This window comes from Pomacea canaliculata, linkage group LG1 (assembly GCF_003073045.1).
Source record: "Pomacea canaliculata isolate SZHN2017 linkage group LG1, ASM307304v1, whole genome shotgun sequence".
Taxonomy (NCBI): Eukaryota; Metazoa; Mollusca; class Gastropoda; order Architaenioglossa; family Ampullariidae; genus Pomacea; species Pomacea canaliculata.
This window is the reverse complement of record NC_037590.1, coordinates 37,616,976-37,633,972: the sequence shown is the minus strand read 5'-3', so window position 1 is coordinate 37,633,972 and position 16,997 is coordinate 37,616,976. Positions and strand designations below refer to the sequence as shown.

The window sequence follows — 16,997 nt, the reverse complement described above, 5'->3', positions numbered from 1 at the left end:
TCAGGATGTTGAGAGTGAGATACTTCCTGATATCTTTGATACTGGCTTTATGGACATCTCTTGGACATCCGTTTGTAGGGAAGAAGAATAATCAGTGAGAGTAGATTGAATTCCTGGATTGTGCAAGCTCCATTAAATTTCCGCTTCACAATAGAAGGTCTGCAACATCCGACTCTTCCATCTCTTGTCTTCCATTCCCTTTGTCCATGAGAGGATGCACCAGAGCGTATGCACATATTTCACACGGATCAAGCACGTGCAAAAAACTTTTACAGATTCAAACTGCAGCTATCTACATTTCGTGAGATTTTCTTTGTCAAAAAAATAAACAAACAAAAAGTAAGCTCCGTCTTTTCTGTGCAAGCAGGTATAAATATTCGGGTAAGAAGTGCAATCCACAACGGGTACCACAACCAGGGACCAAGCAAATGATATCAAGTATTTAACTTCAAGAAGACAAGTACGCTCTAGGAAAGCGTGTGCCAGGAAATAAACACTCTATCTTGTCATTAACTGTAACACTCAGGTCTAGAGACGTGAGAAGTTCCTTGAGGAACCCTCCAAACTCACAAACATAAAAGCAAAATGTGTATCGCCTGCACAGATTGGATGTTTTCTAAATCTCGCAAAAATTTCAGGATGGGTATGATTGAGAACAAACGGGAGAAAGACAGAACGGCAGAGGGATGTACAAAGAAAGAAAACAAATCATGAGAACTTGAGAACCAGGATGCAGAATTCCAACACCACCCCTCACTCGCGTGTTGCCTTACATAATAAGCTGCATTGCCATGGTTTCTGAGAGAAGATCGCATGACGGCAAAAGTGAAAGCCATCGGTCGTCAAGACAACCGGAGGTGTAGGAAGGATGCTACAGTCTCCTTCGTGGTTGCAGACATTTCTCAGGGCTGCTATTAATTGGTGTGAGGCTTGCACTTATGTTTATAAGTCTGTGAGATTGCGACCCGCAGATAACTATTGGCTAGTGATGTGTCACCGCATGACTCTGTAGTTCATCGCATCCTGTCCTTTCAAATTGCTGGTTCCTTTTAATCGGATGTTCTCTCATAGGAAGGAGAAATGAAGAATGTTCCAGAAGGAACAGGAATTTTGAAAGTTCAATCAGTAAACGAACATTCGCCATATGAAAAGTACAGAGATTTATTATACATTAGTGCACACTCGTCGAGAGGAACACGTTTCTCATCCAAAATACATTTGAACTGCCGCCAACATAACTCTACAGGTAAACAAAACAACAAACTAGTCTTCGTGGATCTGCAATGACAAGACAAATAAAAGGTATTCTAACTTTTCAGAGATTGTATAAATCACACGGGCTCCAATCTTACATTTATATGAAACCTATACATACTGAAGACCTAAAGCAATACATATATACATACGCGCGCGCATGTGTGGGTGTTAGAGAGAGAAAGAGAGAGGATCTCTAGGACGGAGGATGAACTTTAGGGTCAATAATCTCATCTGTATCCAGATGTGCATGGCTAACATTACTAGTAAACCAGTAAACCGTATTTCTTGCCTGCCTAAACTCCGGGCTCCACCTAGGAGCGTGGCTGCTGGGGTCTGACAACCAGGGGCCGCCATCGTCTGCGCCTGGCATGGAGAGGTCAAACCATTTGCCGAGCCTCGAAAATAAGTTGTTATCTGTGACCATCCGCTCTGACTCTCAGATTTTAAAATTGATAGTCAGGACACCTCATTACAGCCATTTGTCCGTTACTAACGATGACCTGCTCTGAGAAATGAGTCTTTAGTCGATTTTGTTGGTGTGTGAACATCACAGAATGCTGTCACATGGTGTTTATCTTTATCAAGTTGTACAAAATAAAATCGTATGTTCTGTAGTATTTTGTTGACGCAATCATCAACACAAAACATTTTCATTGTCATTCGAATGTTATGGGACTACAGTTCAGTTGTTGACCATAAAGCACCCTATTATCATCATGATATTATTTTACAGAAATATCAAACTATTGTTTTAATATTTATTGTAACATACCTAAGGTCTTGCTAGGAAGCGTAACTCTAGTCATCATAGCCCTCTCCAGTTGTCTGCTGCTGAAAGTGGTGAGTGTCAACATCCTGTCGACATCCCGAGGATGTGTCGAGGTCGCCTCCAGCGCACGTGACGTTACAGCACGCGTCACAGCCGCGGTTTCGCCTTCTTAACGATACCATGGATCCTGGACATGATCTGTTTCCTAGCTCGCCCACAGGCTGCAACTTTTTCTAACCTCGTGACGACAACACGTGCTCCTGTGTGCAGCTGGAGAACGAGGCTCTTCCTGCTGAAAATGACGAACGCACTTACGCTCCACTGCAGCTGCAGTCACGCACCAAGATATACGTCACAGCTACCGACCCGTCAAGCCTCGTGTCCCCAACTTCACAGGAACCACGACCGGAGCAAGAACTTGAAGCAAAACTCGCAGCAAAACTTTCGTGTCTGATCAAATTACTCGCAGCTGGCGGCGAGGCCGGTGCCTTTAAAGGCTTTCTGCCTAGCCTTATAATACATTCCTCTACCCGTGCGAATTCTGGCGGTTTAACGGCGTTTTCGAAGCTACGGACCCCACTTACAGAATGAGCAGAGTGAGGTGAAAGAAGCTGATCGAGTGGTCCGTCTGTGCAAGTACCCTGCAGACTCAGATAATTTGCTAGGTGCGAGAAACCTTGCAAGACACCGCAAAAAAGGCAGGACTCGGGGCGTTGGCTTTTCCTCCTCCACAGCGCTCGGTCAGTGGGTTCTCCTCTCCGTGCGCGCCATGGCGGCCAACGGCCACCCTCTCCGGCAAGACGTGGTGGCGGACGTCTCACAGAGGGGGAGGCAATCAATCTGCGGCATGACCTATGCCTTTTAAAACCATCATGGCTTGAACATTTCTAAAAGAGCTTTGGCCTCGGATAATAAAGTATTTTAGGATGGCTGAACTGCAGAGATTTTCTGCGCTTAAAACTGAGGTTTCTTTTTGGCATTGGCCTGCCGATGCTTTGGGAAGACTGTCCTCCCTTCTTGACCAAAAATTATCAACTGCCAAACAAATTAAACAAATAAAAAAAAAAAAAAAATGTAGAAGCATGAAGGGTTCATGATAAAGACATTATGTCTAACCATTTTACTGTCAGGTAAATGAACAGAATGTAGGTATCATCCGATGGATCATGTAATAAACCAATCAACAGTCGCGTAACAAAGGTCATTACCAGTCTCTCTGATTACATACGAGACTAAAAGTCTTCACTTGTTGGTTCGATATTAAACTAACATCAAAAACATGAGCAGTGACGTTTCTGGAGCATGCTGTATATATTACAGACAAAGAGAAGATGTGGATGTGGATGGAGTGATCAAAAGAACGGAGAAGGATGCTGGCTTTTAGTCGCCCCTTATTCATTGAATTGTAAGAGAGCACGAGGGAAAATAACCATACATTAGGATAACAGGAGCAACAATTATTCAGGCTCTCACTTGCTTTTTTTTAATGACTTTCATTTCCTTCTGTCGAATCTCCAGAGACAGCAACAGAAATTGCGCTAGCACCTTTAAAATAAAGGACGCCCTTTCCGGCTTTGAATATGAATGGCGAAGAACATCCTACACAAAAGTACATCTTAAAACACTTTTCTTTCTTGCACGCATGCGCAAACTCAGTGTCTCCGTTTCTCACGCGCTGTACAAGCGCTACGTCACACGTAACTCAAGAAGGTTGTTGCTGCTTTGCTCTGTCCGTTGAGACGAGGGTTTCTGTGTCACACATCGAGCTGGTGGCACGCAGTGGAAAAGTTAAACGAGCCAGGGAGATATAACTTGTTGTGCTAATGGGGGGATTGAAGGTGTGAAGAGAAGAAATTAGAAGTGTTGGGCACGTGAGATGTCGATGGTCCCCAGAGAATCCAGAAAAAAAACCTCCTAGAGCTGCTTATTCAACGACAGTCATCCGAGTTCAAACGGTGACTCCGAGAATATTGAGTATGTCATTACACGCGATGTGTTTTTTTTTTTGTTTTTTTTTTTTTGTTTTTTTTTGCGAAGAAATCTGACATCTTTTGATCATCAACTGCCTCAACCTGTTGTTAATTAATTCATTAACATCTTGATTTATGTCTGCGGCTAAGACGAGCATACATTGTCTTATCACTTTTGCTGCTCTCACATGTAAGTACCGGAGAGATGTAGAACACCCCGTAGCAAATACATCATAACAATGTATAACAGAAATCTAAAACCCTTATCAATCCATGTATATATCCATCCATATATATAAATACCTAAATTTCCTTTATCTATTGGCTTTGTTGCTGCCTATCTAAAGCCTGACATTTTTGTGCACTGGATAATATTCTGAAGATCAGGAAAGTGTGTTCAAATAGAATTTATGGCAGAGACACCTGCGCTGTGACAATTTGTGTTTGAACATGGCCACACAAACAAAGCTAACACAGAATGACTAGAGGGAAATCGACTGAACAACAAGACGTGTCTGGTCAAATGCAGGTAATTATGTTCAGTGTCTATACCTGTATAATCAAAGCCTACAAGAAAAGGCAACACCTTGCAGATGTTAGCATCGACTGACAGCCTTCCTCTCTCTTTTCCCGCTTGAAAGGAGTGAGCAACTTGAACTTTGACCTCCCTCGCTCTCTTTGTAACAAGGAATCAGGTGGTTCATGTTGAGGCAGAAGCTAAGGCTACATCACGGTAAAACTGTGAAATCTGTAAACAGGAGGCCCCCGGTATGTAAACAGCAGCAGGCATGAAACATGATCTGAACAAATGACAGCAGGACTTCAGGTGTAAACGTTACGCACCACAGCACCAGAGAGGTGTCATGGTAGTGTGTGTGTGTATGTGTGTGTGTGTGTGTGTGTGTATGTGTGTGTGTGTGTCTGCTCACCTAATAATCATTTATAAATGATAAGGGTTGGAATTAAGACTTCCTTTATGACAATGAAGTCAGATGAAAGTATTATCTTCACACTTCTAGTCCGACAGGAGACGAGAGAGGATGTAATCGTCTGGTTACCATGGAAACTACAGGCGGGCCGTACAGTTAACAAATATTTAGCAAACTCTGCTTCTCCTGTTTTCAAATTCAGGTGTCGAAGCAGATGAAGCAAATTATATTTACAGAGGTACCACTTGTCCAAATATGTCCAGGCCAAAATTAATTCTATAAAACCAATTTTTAAATATTAAGGCGTATCGTTAAAAGTGCGCTTTGCAAAAAAACAACAACAAAAAATCAAAACAAAACAAAAACAACCAAAGAAAACAAAAGCAAAAAACAAAAAACAACAAAAATCGACTGACCAAAGAAATAATTTGGAAGCTACCTAAATTAATGGTCACTCAAGTTCAGCCACTTGCCATAAAGTCGGCGAGACTGCTGATTGGTCGTCTCAGTGAGCAGTGCTCACTCTGCCTTCAACCTGTCAACCTCAGCCCTAAACAACTATAGCTAAAGCTAACCCTAAAGGTTAAAGTCGCTACAATCACAACACTGTTTTCTCTTACTGTGCCTTCTGGAAGATTAACAACAACATCCATACTGTGAGTTTATGTTTGTGGGACACCAAGCTCACTCAGATGTACACCACATGTGAGAGAAAACAACAGATGGTAATAGAAAACGAGAAATATCCAAATAATGAAGAAAGTGATGAGAGAAAACACATACCTCGACGGAAACGCAGCAGAAATGGAACGAGCTGGGAAAGAGAAACTTAGAAAAAAAGTCCTCATTCTCGGTAAATGTCAAAGGGGCGAGCAACCATTATTTCCAGCGATTCCAGTCTACTTAAAAAGTATCCAGAAGTCGACAGCAAACAAGAACTTCGTCAAGTTGCAGCCAAGACACTGAACCCGATTCGACTTCAATATTTTTCTGACAATATGCATTTCATTACAGGGAACACAATCTCTGTGTGGACAAAATAGTCCGCCGGTTGTAACTGTACACTTTATTTCATCAAAGTTTCGATTACTTGTGATTTGTTCTCTTTCCGTTTAAATTAGCTCAACGACTTTGAGCCTCAGTATGACAAACGGTGGCTTCCCCAAAAAAAATATTCTGGTTTAATGTTTGAATTGCATTTGCACCTAACACATATACATGAAAGTTGAAATATTTTTACATTGTGATATCACATGAACTGATGGATGTTTGACTGATACAGAGAAAGAATTATTCTTCACATGTCACAAAACAGATTTATGAACTAATGCTTAATTGCAATTACTTTATTCTATCTAGTGCGGCTTAAAAAATATTAAAGGGAAAGAAATGGAAAAAGGATAAAAAAAAAAATAAAAAGAACAATTAAAGAACGATAGAAAGGCTCACAAAAATAAGACAAAAGAGAGAACAAAAAATTAAATAAAGCAAAAAAAAAAACAACAAACAAACAAACAAAAAACAAAACAAAAACAAAAGAAAGGTAAAAAACGAACGAAATATAGGAGACAGAAAACATGAAGAGGTCGAATGATTTAATGAATGACAGGGCTGAAGTTTGAAGCTTGTTCTGAAATAAGATTTATATGCGTACTCTTGGAAGCCGACTGGTATTCTATCCCTCAGGTATTCAGCAAGGAAATTCTTCCATCCAAAAGATGTCTTCCGCAGGTGAATTTGATCAATTCCTCACTACCTGCAAGGTATTGTATCAGCCATGCTCCAGGCCAGCCTGTACCACAGCCATCAGCGCGATTAGCTCATGCGTGACTTGTACTCAGTCACCTCACTGTCCCTCCTACTGTCACGTGACGCCCTCGGGGAATAAAACTCAGCGTCTCGTTAAACTGCGAGTGGAGCACATCACCGGGTATCAATGGCAGGAATCTTGCACCACGTGCATCTTTGGTCCCTAGCAACATCTCAGTTGGTAAACACCTTGTCAATCAAGTCATCTGGACGTACACCCTCCTTTACCATCATTTCATTAATTACAGAGACGAGTGTCTGGTGAAGTGACAAGTCCTTTTCTATCACAGTATGATCCTGCATGACTTGTCAAGCTTGTCGAGAAGGGCTACCAAATACAAGGGGAGAGTACAAGGCGAGTTATTATCTCCTTCATTGAAACTCTCCCCGCACAAGGCTGGAAAGAAACTTTCACAACTCCCTACCACTGGGAAATGACTCGTCCAGCAAAATGGCCAACGAGAACAGTGCCGCCGCCCTTTGGAAATGTCGATGCGTAGATAATCGCCAAAAGGTTCGATGCTCGCGTGATGCGGTTTCGTAAACCTCCAGCTGAATGCAGCACCCAGCCTGCCCTCTGCGCATGCGTAGAGCCGGCGCCGGACGCTTGCTGGCGCTCGTTCTTAGAAATTTCAAGAACGCTTTACTCCCGATATCTATCAATGGCAGTTCGTTATCGATCATGACAAGCAAAAAATTCCTGCGGCTCCTGAAAAGGGGGGATGATGAGGGCGATTTCGAGATACGCCTGACGTGTTGGGAATGGCTAAGGCTCTCGGTGTGCGAGGATCCACGAGCAAATAAACTGCTTAAAGCTCGCATTATCACAACGTTAACGCCAGCTTTTAACCTTACAGCTTCGATTTCAGTTCCTTTTCTTCCCCCAACCCAAAAATGGTTTTCAAAGGCATAAATCATCATCATCATCATCATCATCACCATCATCATCATCATCATCATCATCATCATCATTTTCCTCATCTTCTTCGTCTTCTTTTTTATTTTTTTATTTTTTCACATACCCGAGTGTTTGTGGGAGCGATGCTCATTCATTGAATGAAAACGAAACGTGAGGGTTAAAAGGTCAGAATATAGCTATGCACAAGCTCGCTTCGTTAAAGTATTTTTCTTCGAGACCTTTCACTTTCACTACTCGATTTCAGCTTTGCTAAGTTACTGCGCTTCTCGGAGGAAATGATCTCCCTTAAATGAAAGCTGAAAAAAAGAAGTCAATGGATTCTAACAGCGAAAGGTCAGAAGTGGCCAGCCTACTGAGCGATGCCCTGTCTTCATTCCTTGACGCCCACTGCGACCGGTTTACATTACCACCCCCCTACTTTACACCACATCACCCCAATTTTTTCCTATTTAAATAACTTTTACCAGATCTGGGTCTACTGAACTGGTGAACCCTCATAGCCTCGATCTGGCATGCACCTACAACACCGTTGGTCTTTGTTGAAGACGTTGGACGATCAGTTGTACGTCCTCTGTCATTATTTGTTCCACATCATTGCGGAGAGTGGCTGATCACTAACCGGTGTGGAAGTGAAGTAGAACTCATCAGTTTCGATGTTTACTCTTTAATCAACCACCCTGGGTATGTCATTAAATATTTCAAACAGGATTTGATGACATCCACGCTCACAGCACAAGCACTCGTTTACTCAACAAAATAATGTACTCGCCACTTCAAGCCTCTAGGCGTTACACTAACGAGAAATAATTTTGCAGACATCTTATTTCGAGGGACAGTATTGATTGGACATGAACGGATGAAGAGACGAGTTTCATGACAGACATGCAGACGTACACCAATCATGAACATGAGAGAGAATGAAAGAAAGAGATAGAGAAAGAGAAAGCACAACTTTTACACAATTTTTTTATGAATTTCGGGCTAAACAAATGTAAATCTTCTTTTTTAAGAAAAAGGTCATGGTGATAATAATAATACGGACTTTTTGTTAAGCTTAGCTGATAATCACTGGATCATTGGAGGTGATTGATGATTATTTCTGTCGCCAATTTCAATTCAAAGGGTCAAGCTGTCTTTCAACTATTTTTCGGTGCTTTATTTCTTGTTCATGAAGAGAATTCGTCTATCTTCTCATTGTAAATACGCCTATCTTGGCGGCTTGATCTTTCGAATATTCTGTCCATTTATTTGCTGACATTCTCTCTCTCTCTCACACACACACCCAGATTTTTTTCCTGAATTTTTTTAAAGAAGAATTAGACCCAAAAACTTTAAAAGGACAAAGCTTGAATGAACAACCATTTGCACTCTATGAACAGTTAATATTTTCGTCTTTTTTTTATTTCGTTCTCTGTTTCAATTTAATCCCAATTCGTATATACTACTTTCTTTTATTTTACTGTCCCTAATAACAGTAGTCATGACCTACTAACCTTACGGTCATCTCGAGCAATTACAGCTTTTCTCTCATTCTGTAGGAGGCAAAATAAGCTTTATTATCGCTTCCTAATATTAAAAATAAAATCACATTCAAAAGGGACCGATGTATAATCTTCACACCGTCTGCTATAATTCCACTTCCAAAGATCGTTGGACGATCACTTCTTACATTGGCGGGGAGACCAGTCGCCTTCGGGTTTAATTACATTTACTTAGGTTGCTGGGAACTTCACCCTCGTGATGTTGTGGTAATGTCAAAATCAGATAGTTAGCCTGCTGGATGACAGCTTTATTTTTTCTGTTTGCCTCTCGTTACTACACTTTATATTTATTCTTTTAATCTCATTCCTTCCTTATTCCCTCCTACCGATTAGGGTATCGCAAGTAGCAGACGTGGAGTGAACTGAAGGAATGGATGGAGGATGACTACAAAGAAGAATGCCAGAATATTTGTGATCTTCTTCTCAAAATTTATATTTATTATTATCATTGCACCCAGTGTACATCTTACTGAAAACAAGGGCCATTGACAGTATATTCTGCAATCTGTTCAGGCGTTGCTACAGATGTTCCCCCAATCATGATGGATGTTACTGTTATGTTCCGCCAATCATAAAGGGTGTTACTGTACATGCTCAGCCAACCATGAAGGGTGTTACTGTACATGCTCTGCCAGAACATTAATGTCTCAACTAAGTTATGATGCGTGAACACAGATATCGGGTACGATCCCATTCAGTAGAGGGTAGAGGAGCTGAACAACGTGAACAGAGAGGAGAGGGTCGTGGGGTTAATGAGCTTCCTTTGATGTGATGATCAGGATAGTTTGGTATTTTTTTTTCTCTCTTTTTGCACCGGTTTAAATTAACTAAGACTGATTCTGATGTGTGCCACCCAGCTACGAGTAATGCCTTGTTCTTAAAAAAGATGTTCATACCTCTCATAAATAAAAAGTGTATTTACAGGATGTGTGTGTGTGTTCCTGGTGTGCTAATGAAGAAAAGATTAATATGTATAGCAGCGCCTCGACATTATTCACGATGCACTGAGTTACCTTTTCGTCCTGATTTGTTGTACGCATGCGCAGTATAATTACAAGCAGCTGCTCATTAATTTCCCCCTTTCACTCCTTCCCTTAATACAAAAGAAAAAAAGTGTTTTTTAAAAAAAAACATCTTAGAGAAAGATCTGCTCAGCCGCTGCTACTGAGACCTCGGGTATTTGTTTTTTCACGATTTTTTTCCATCTGAGTGCCTGAAATTCGTGATTTTCCATCGCACAGTAAAAGCTGGTAATGACAAGTGTCTGCAAACAATACAAAAGTTTCAGCAGCAAAGTAGGTCTGAATGTCTCAGAACATTTGAGTTTTAAGGGATTTAGAGGGGACACAAATGGTATAGTCCATAATTATTTTCTTTTCCAGCACAAGATGGAATCCTTAACTGAACTTGACACAATAAGAAAATAATTCTAAAGAAAATGCAGTTTGCAAGCTGTACAAAACACACAAAATATGATTTGTCCATTAGAGGATAGCCCTGGAGGACACGGCGCCATCTTGTGATGAGCTCTAACTCTTAACGAGAAATTCTTTACGACATCGCCATGGACCGACTTGGCTGGCACTGGGAGGGTTTATCTCAGGCAGGACTAGGAATGAGACAGACTCATCGCCAGCCTCGTCTAGAAAACACTTACTTTCTTTCTGCTTGTATCTATGTTTCCTTTGCATGTTTTCGAAGCTCGTGACATAAACGAATATGTATCACCGAGTGCTGACCCCGACTGACCTACAGGAGTTAGGTACACACATGTAAGTTATGGGTACAGGGAAGGGGTTAGAGGTCATCGTACAATCTCTCTCTCTCTCTTTACACACCACACATTATATTTTCGAAAAGTCGGCAACCGAGGTTGTATCATGATCAGTATATACTGCTTCTGTATTCTGTGTTACTATAATGTTTGTGCTTTAATGTGGACATCGGTGCGTGCACGTGCATGTGTGAGGGTGATTAGTGTGTATGTGTATGTGAGTTAATTAGTGAGTGAGATTTTATGAGGTTTACTTGCTCATCTCATCTGTAAATGTGAAGATGTCTGAAATCACAAAAAGCAAATAAAAGTTCATCTCTCTCTCTCACTCACACATACCCATTCTATTAATGTGTATTTTTAAATAAATGTATTTCCATTCTTCCTCTAAAAATAATGATGCAGCCTCGATGGTTAAGACTTTAAATAATCACTTAGCGTCTTTCACTCTTCCCTTCTAAATGTCCCATTAAACAGGCTGAAGCCATAAACATCAAGAAATAAAAGTAACGAGCTATTTAACGAAGATTATTGCAAACAAAGACGGCATTCTGGGAGACTAAGGTGGAGGGAAATATTTCGACCACCCTTCTCACCCCCAAAGCCTATAAATAGTTTTAAAAAAGAACAAACAAATGCCAGACTCGGGAAAACTGTGGTTCGTTAGAAGACAAAGGGCGACCTGTGAAAACTTGTGTTTTTGTTATTGTTCTCACCATTGGCTACAGACCAAGTAGTGGCACCAGACCTGTGCCAGAAAACCGTATGTCATCTGCTGCAGGCCACAAGACATCAGCAAACATTATGTAACTAGTCGGTGGAATGCCAGGTGTCGCCAGGTATTAGCATAAACCGCAGGTTCAAGTTCACATTGTTACATCACATTGGAGAAACTGTTGGCGTCTGGCGAAATTCATGCAAATTCCAGGTGTCATGTCTGGGTGGGATCAGAACAGAGCATGAGAGAAAGAGGGAGTAGGAGGGAGACACAGGGCTGATAAGAATGATGGAGGAGGGGAGGGCAAAGAAAGAGGATGAGGAGTCGAGAGATAGAGAGTCAGAACACAAATTAGCAAACGCACACAAACAGTCGGTGTCCTCGCCGAGCGAAGAAGTCTCCGAGCTGCTAATTCCAATCACTGTCTCGGCCTGCGCGCGATGCGAGTGGAGGGTCGAGGCCCGACAGAGGATGTCTGAGAAGGAAATGATTCACTGCAGGGGAGCCCCGACCTTGGTCATCACATCGCCATCACCAACTATTCCCTGCGCTCAAATCCAACTCCGTTTTCCCAGCTCCTCGCCTCTGCCCTCCGCTCGCCAAACGATTGAGACGGGCTCCATATTGCAAGAAATTAACGGTCTGCTTCCCCGTGCTTTAAAAGCAACAAATTACACTGGCTTGCGGGGGAACAGGGGTGGATGGGAGATGGAAGTGGAGGGAGGGGGCGTTGGGAGAACAAATGTCGGGAGACTAGGCGCCGGTTGCACTATTTTCTACTAATTTCACGGGAGTCGTGAAGACTGGTGGCTGGACGTAAGCAGACCATGATGGCGTGTGTGTGAGCATGTGAATGTATGTGTGTGTGAACATGTGAATGTATGTGTGTGTGTTAGCATGTGAATGTATGTGTGTGTGAGTATGTGAATGTATGTGTATGATGTGTGTGTGTTAGTACCACCCCAGGTGATGCCGACGGTTCCGCCGACCGCAGGATGTTGTGTATGGCGGCGGAAGTGTAGAGAGAGAAAAAAAACAATTTTGGCGTGGGAGCTGACGCCCAGATCGAAAACACATGCATGTTTGCTAACACAGACATACAGACACACACACACACACACACACACACACACACAGGTATACACACACGCATACGAGCTTTTGTACCTATTGGCACGCTCTCACACACACAGACTTTCTCACGGAAGTACCACTCCTATGATATCCTCATTGCTAACAAACTCTCGTCTTCTAAAGCTGCAATGTATAGCTGTCACATATCAAAAAGAACTACATCACACACATTAGTCTCGAACCACAGCTCTTTGTAGCTATCTAGCAATCGAATAAATCTTTAGTAGCGAATTATGGCCTTACAGGACAAAAATACTAGAATCATGAACCGCTCATAAAGATATTTTCTGTTTAAAAACTCCAGCAGTAATGGTTATCGAATGCTATTATCTAACGATGAAACATTCATAGTTTCTTTCATCTTCACGATATTAACTTTCCCCTCTGTCAGCTTACACACCCGAGTATAAATTAATGGGTGGTCGTGTGATGCGTGCTATAAAGTAACTGGACAGACCTGTGGTTAGCAGTGGAAAAATGCTTCAATGTTGTTAAATAAACACACATCCACATAAACAAACGGTGAGACAGACACACCGACAACCAGACAGTTGTGATTATTGTTTACAGAATAGCAGATAACAAGAAAACATTCATCAGCTGCTTATTATGTCAAAGTACCATCAACACAGCACCTTCAACAACAACCACCACCACTACTGCCCTAACCTTTTAAGCTGATACCACGACTGGTAACCAAACACAACTTTGGAAGGACGTCCAAATATGTGTTATCTGATGGAGACAGTAGCCTCAGCCTTAAAAGCACCAGCTAATAATCAGAACACTGTGAGATAACCCACGACTCATACCGATGCCCGCCATTGTCTTCTCTTGACAGTCTTCCCAAAATAACCTCCGGGAATAAAATTCTGAAAACTTCTCTTACATTCCCACGCCTTGGTCATCACCTTTCTCTGAGTGTCTATCTGTTCGAGACCAAATTATTTTTTATGCAGATCCCACCAGAAAGGAGAGACCGCCACTTAGGGTATTTGCCAGGTCTCTTTATGTCCACTGAAAAACGTGGTCTGGGAGGCTGGAGTATCACGTGATCAACGTCATTCCGTGGAGTGTCAGCTGGCTGTTGGCATGAAGGTCCAAAGTTTAAGAATTAGTCCTTTACTCAGAGGAGTAACAGAGGACTCATTTCTCGTTTTTTTTTTTTTTTTTTTTTTGCAACATCTGTTGCCATACAAACACATCTTCATTTTTATTTGCTTCTGTTTGTGTGCTTGCATGAATTTTTTTTCCCCATTCATTGTCAAAACCACAGGAGGTGGAAGAAAAGCTAGACAACAAAATGACACCTTAAAAGAGACGAGATGCAATTTTTTTCAGAAAAAAAGAAAAAGAAAAATCAGGTCCTGCCCACGGAGGACGAGAAAAATGGACAATGTTTTAATTAGCACGAGGACGAACCCTGTCCACACACCACCAGGCCGCCATCCACCAAGGAGCAAACAGCGTTGTCATGGCAGCCAGGAGCGATGGTACGCAGGGCGCCGAGCTATCAAACTGTGATTCATTTCTTTTTTTCACCACCGACATCACTTGCCAAGTGAATGCAGCAAAAACAGAGCCGGCATGCAGCAAGCTCTACCCCCGAGATTGGCATTGCTTCAAAGAAAACATCCGACGATGAAGTCGCAGTCTCCTCAACACTTTGCTTACTAAGCCAAGATAATAATGTTTGCAACGACTACTTCGCTCTAATGACCCATCCATCTGTCTTGGGCTTCTGAACAAGACAATCCTTGATTGTCCATTCTGTGCAGAGGCTTTCTACGGAAAATCCCATTAATTCTTCTTTAATATATAGTTTGGGTGAATTTTTTGTGGAGAGGGGGTAAATTTCGGAGAATTTTGAAACATGATTGCGTGTTAGTTGTTGTTCAGTGAGTGAACATTTGTATCAGAGAATTTTATTTTTTGCACTGCCTCCCGCATCCGCCGTTAACAATATTTTTTTTCTTATTTTCTTCAGTCAGTCACTGTCCCTCATCCTCTCCTTTTTTTCTCTTTGTTTCTTGTCTTGTACTCTGTTTTGCAACACTTCTATTGAGCAGTTTAGCCAAACAAGTGCACGTTTAAAACAAAAAAAAAAAATAATAATTGCGAAGTCTTAAAAAATGTTAAAATTTCAGTTTGATTCTCAGTTGATCTCTTCTTCTGTCTTCCCTCTTCACTTTCTCCCCTCGCTCCCTCATTCACCCCATGAGTCACTCTTACACAAGCACTCGCTCACTTAGTCTTTCCCTCATTCATAATCTTACATTCTCGTTCACACATAGTCTTACTCATACAATCGCTCGTTTGCATAGTCTTACTCACACACTCTTTCCTTCTGTGAATAATATTCTTATTTACACACTCATTCATACTCTTACTCACATACTCTCTCTCTCTCTCACTTATACTCTTGAACACTTGCTAGCTCGCTCACTGATACATTATTTAAACTCATTCACTCCTACTCACTCGATCACTCTGGTTTTTTTGTTTTTTTGTTTGTTTTTTTTTAATACTTTCCTCTTGAAATAAGATGCAGATATCCTCAATAAAGGAAGTCAACTTCTTTCACTCACTTCCACATTCGCTCTTAAAAGTCGCTCTAGCAAAGAGCCCAGAAACAGAAAAAGAAAAGAAAGAGAAATCGCACTGAGAACTGAGCAGAGAAGAGAGCCAAGAGGCGAGGCTGCCAAGTCCTCGCCGATAATCGTTGGCACACGTGCAGCTGTTGGGCCACAAACCGCTCTCGTGTTGATGCTGTAATAGCAATATAAACACGGATCGTATATATAGTCAGTGGAGGCACAGGTATCCCAGAATGCCCGTATGATGGAGGCACAGCGACCTCCTGTTCAGTGATGATGCGCACCGGGGTCAGGGTGTGTGGAGGTTATCGCCGCCATCGGCCATCGTCTCCTTGCCACTCCTCCACACCTGGCACCGACATACAGTGTTCTTCGTGTCTTCTATTCTCATACCATCACTGAATGTCTGTCGATTCTCTTGTCTGCTTCATCATCTTACCTTGTGATCCACCCACCTCCCTATCTTTCACACACACACAAACACACAAACACACTTTATCTGTGTTACTCGCTGTTGAGATAAGATGTGAGCTGATATATCATGATACCGTAAATAATAAATAACAGAATAAATATCATAAATAATCCAAAATGGGGTGCAGGTTCTATTTAGTGTCAGAAAAAAAATGAGACCTCTTCCATTTTCCTAGGTATTTATTTATGGTTCTTAATACGAGAGAGAACAATTCTGTCATTAAAGATGATTTTAGCATAATGTTACAAATGGTTAATAGATGGCCTACAATAATAATAATGGATAATTATTTGTCCTTTATTTGTTGACTCACATGTTTGTTGTTGGCCTTCAATGCTAAAATGATGTAGATGATGATCCTCGTCCACAGGTATTTGTTCCGACGACACATGATGATAAGACCAACGTGAGACTAATGTTCACATCTCCTTTTTCTCGGAATGAGTTATGCCTACAGTTTCTCTGCTTCTAAAAGATGGAGCCCATCCAGACAGGCGCCGGAGGACGACGGGAAGATGCTAATCGTGTAGCTTAAGGCGATGTTTGTCAAGATGTTTATCAGTGTTTAATGTTTCTCTGGATGTTTAGTGTAATGTGATGAAGACAAGAGGTAATATGTCTGTTCTTACGGAGCTGATTGAACACACACTAGTTGCTCCGGTAATAAGCGCCACCACACAACGGGGAGAGAACTGTTTACATTGTGTAGTAGGTTCCAGCTGGACAGGATGAGGTGCTGGCTAAGACTGATGAAGGGTCTTCTGGAACCGTGTACATAATGTCTGGTATGTACAGGGTTTGTCGGAACCGACTACATAATGTCTAACATACAAATGTTTGAAAAGTTTCGCCATGATGTCCTCACGAAGAATGTTTCCATCGACAAGAAGATTCTGGAATGTATCCCCATTGCTTCCAGCAGCTTGGAGGCATTCTCAGAGTGGTTACCATTGTGTGTGTCTGTGTGTGTTGTGTGGTGTGTGTGTGTGTTGGATGGCTGTTGGTGCTTATCGCCATACCAGCAACATAAACTGTATATGATCGTATCCCGCATCTTTACTTTTTGCTTACTGTATACAATATGCATGGCTTCTCCATTATCATT

At 41.7% G+C, this 16,997-nt stretch overlaps 1 protein-coding gene across 1 annotated transcript in view; it reads right to left on the bottom strand.

Annotated features, from left to right (window-relative positions):
* Nucleotides 1-16,997, bottom strand: part of LOC112566923 (glutamate receptor ionotropic, NMDA 3B-like) — an 82,951-nt gene that overhangs the window by 38,470 nt on the left and 27,484 nt on the right.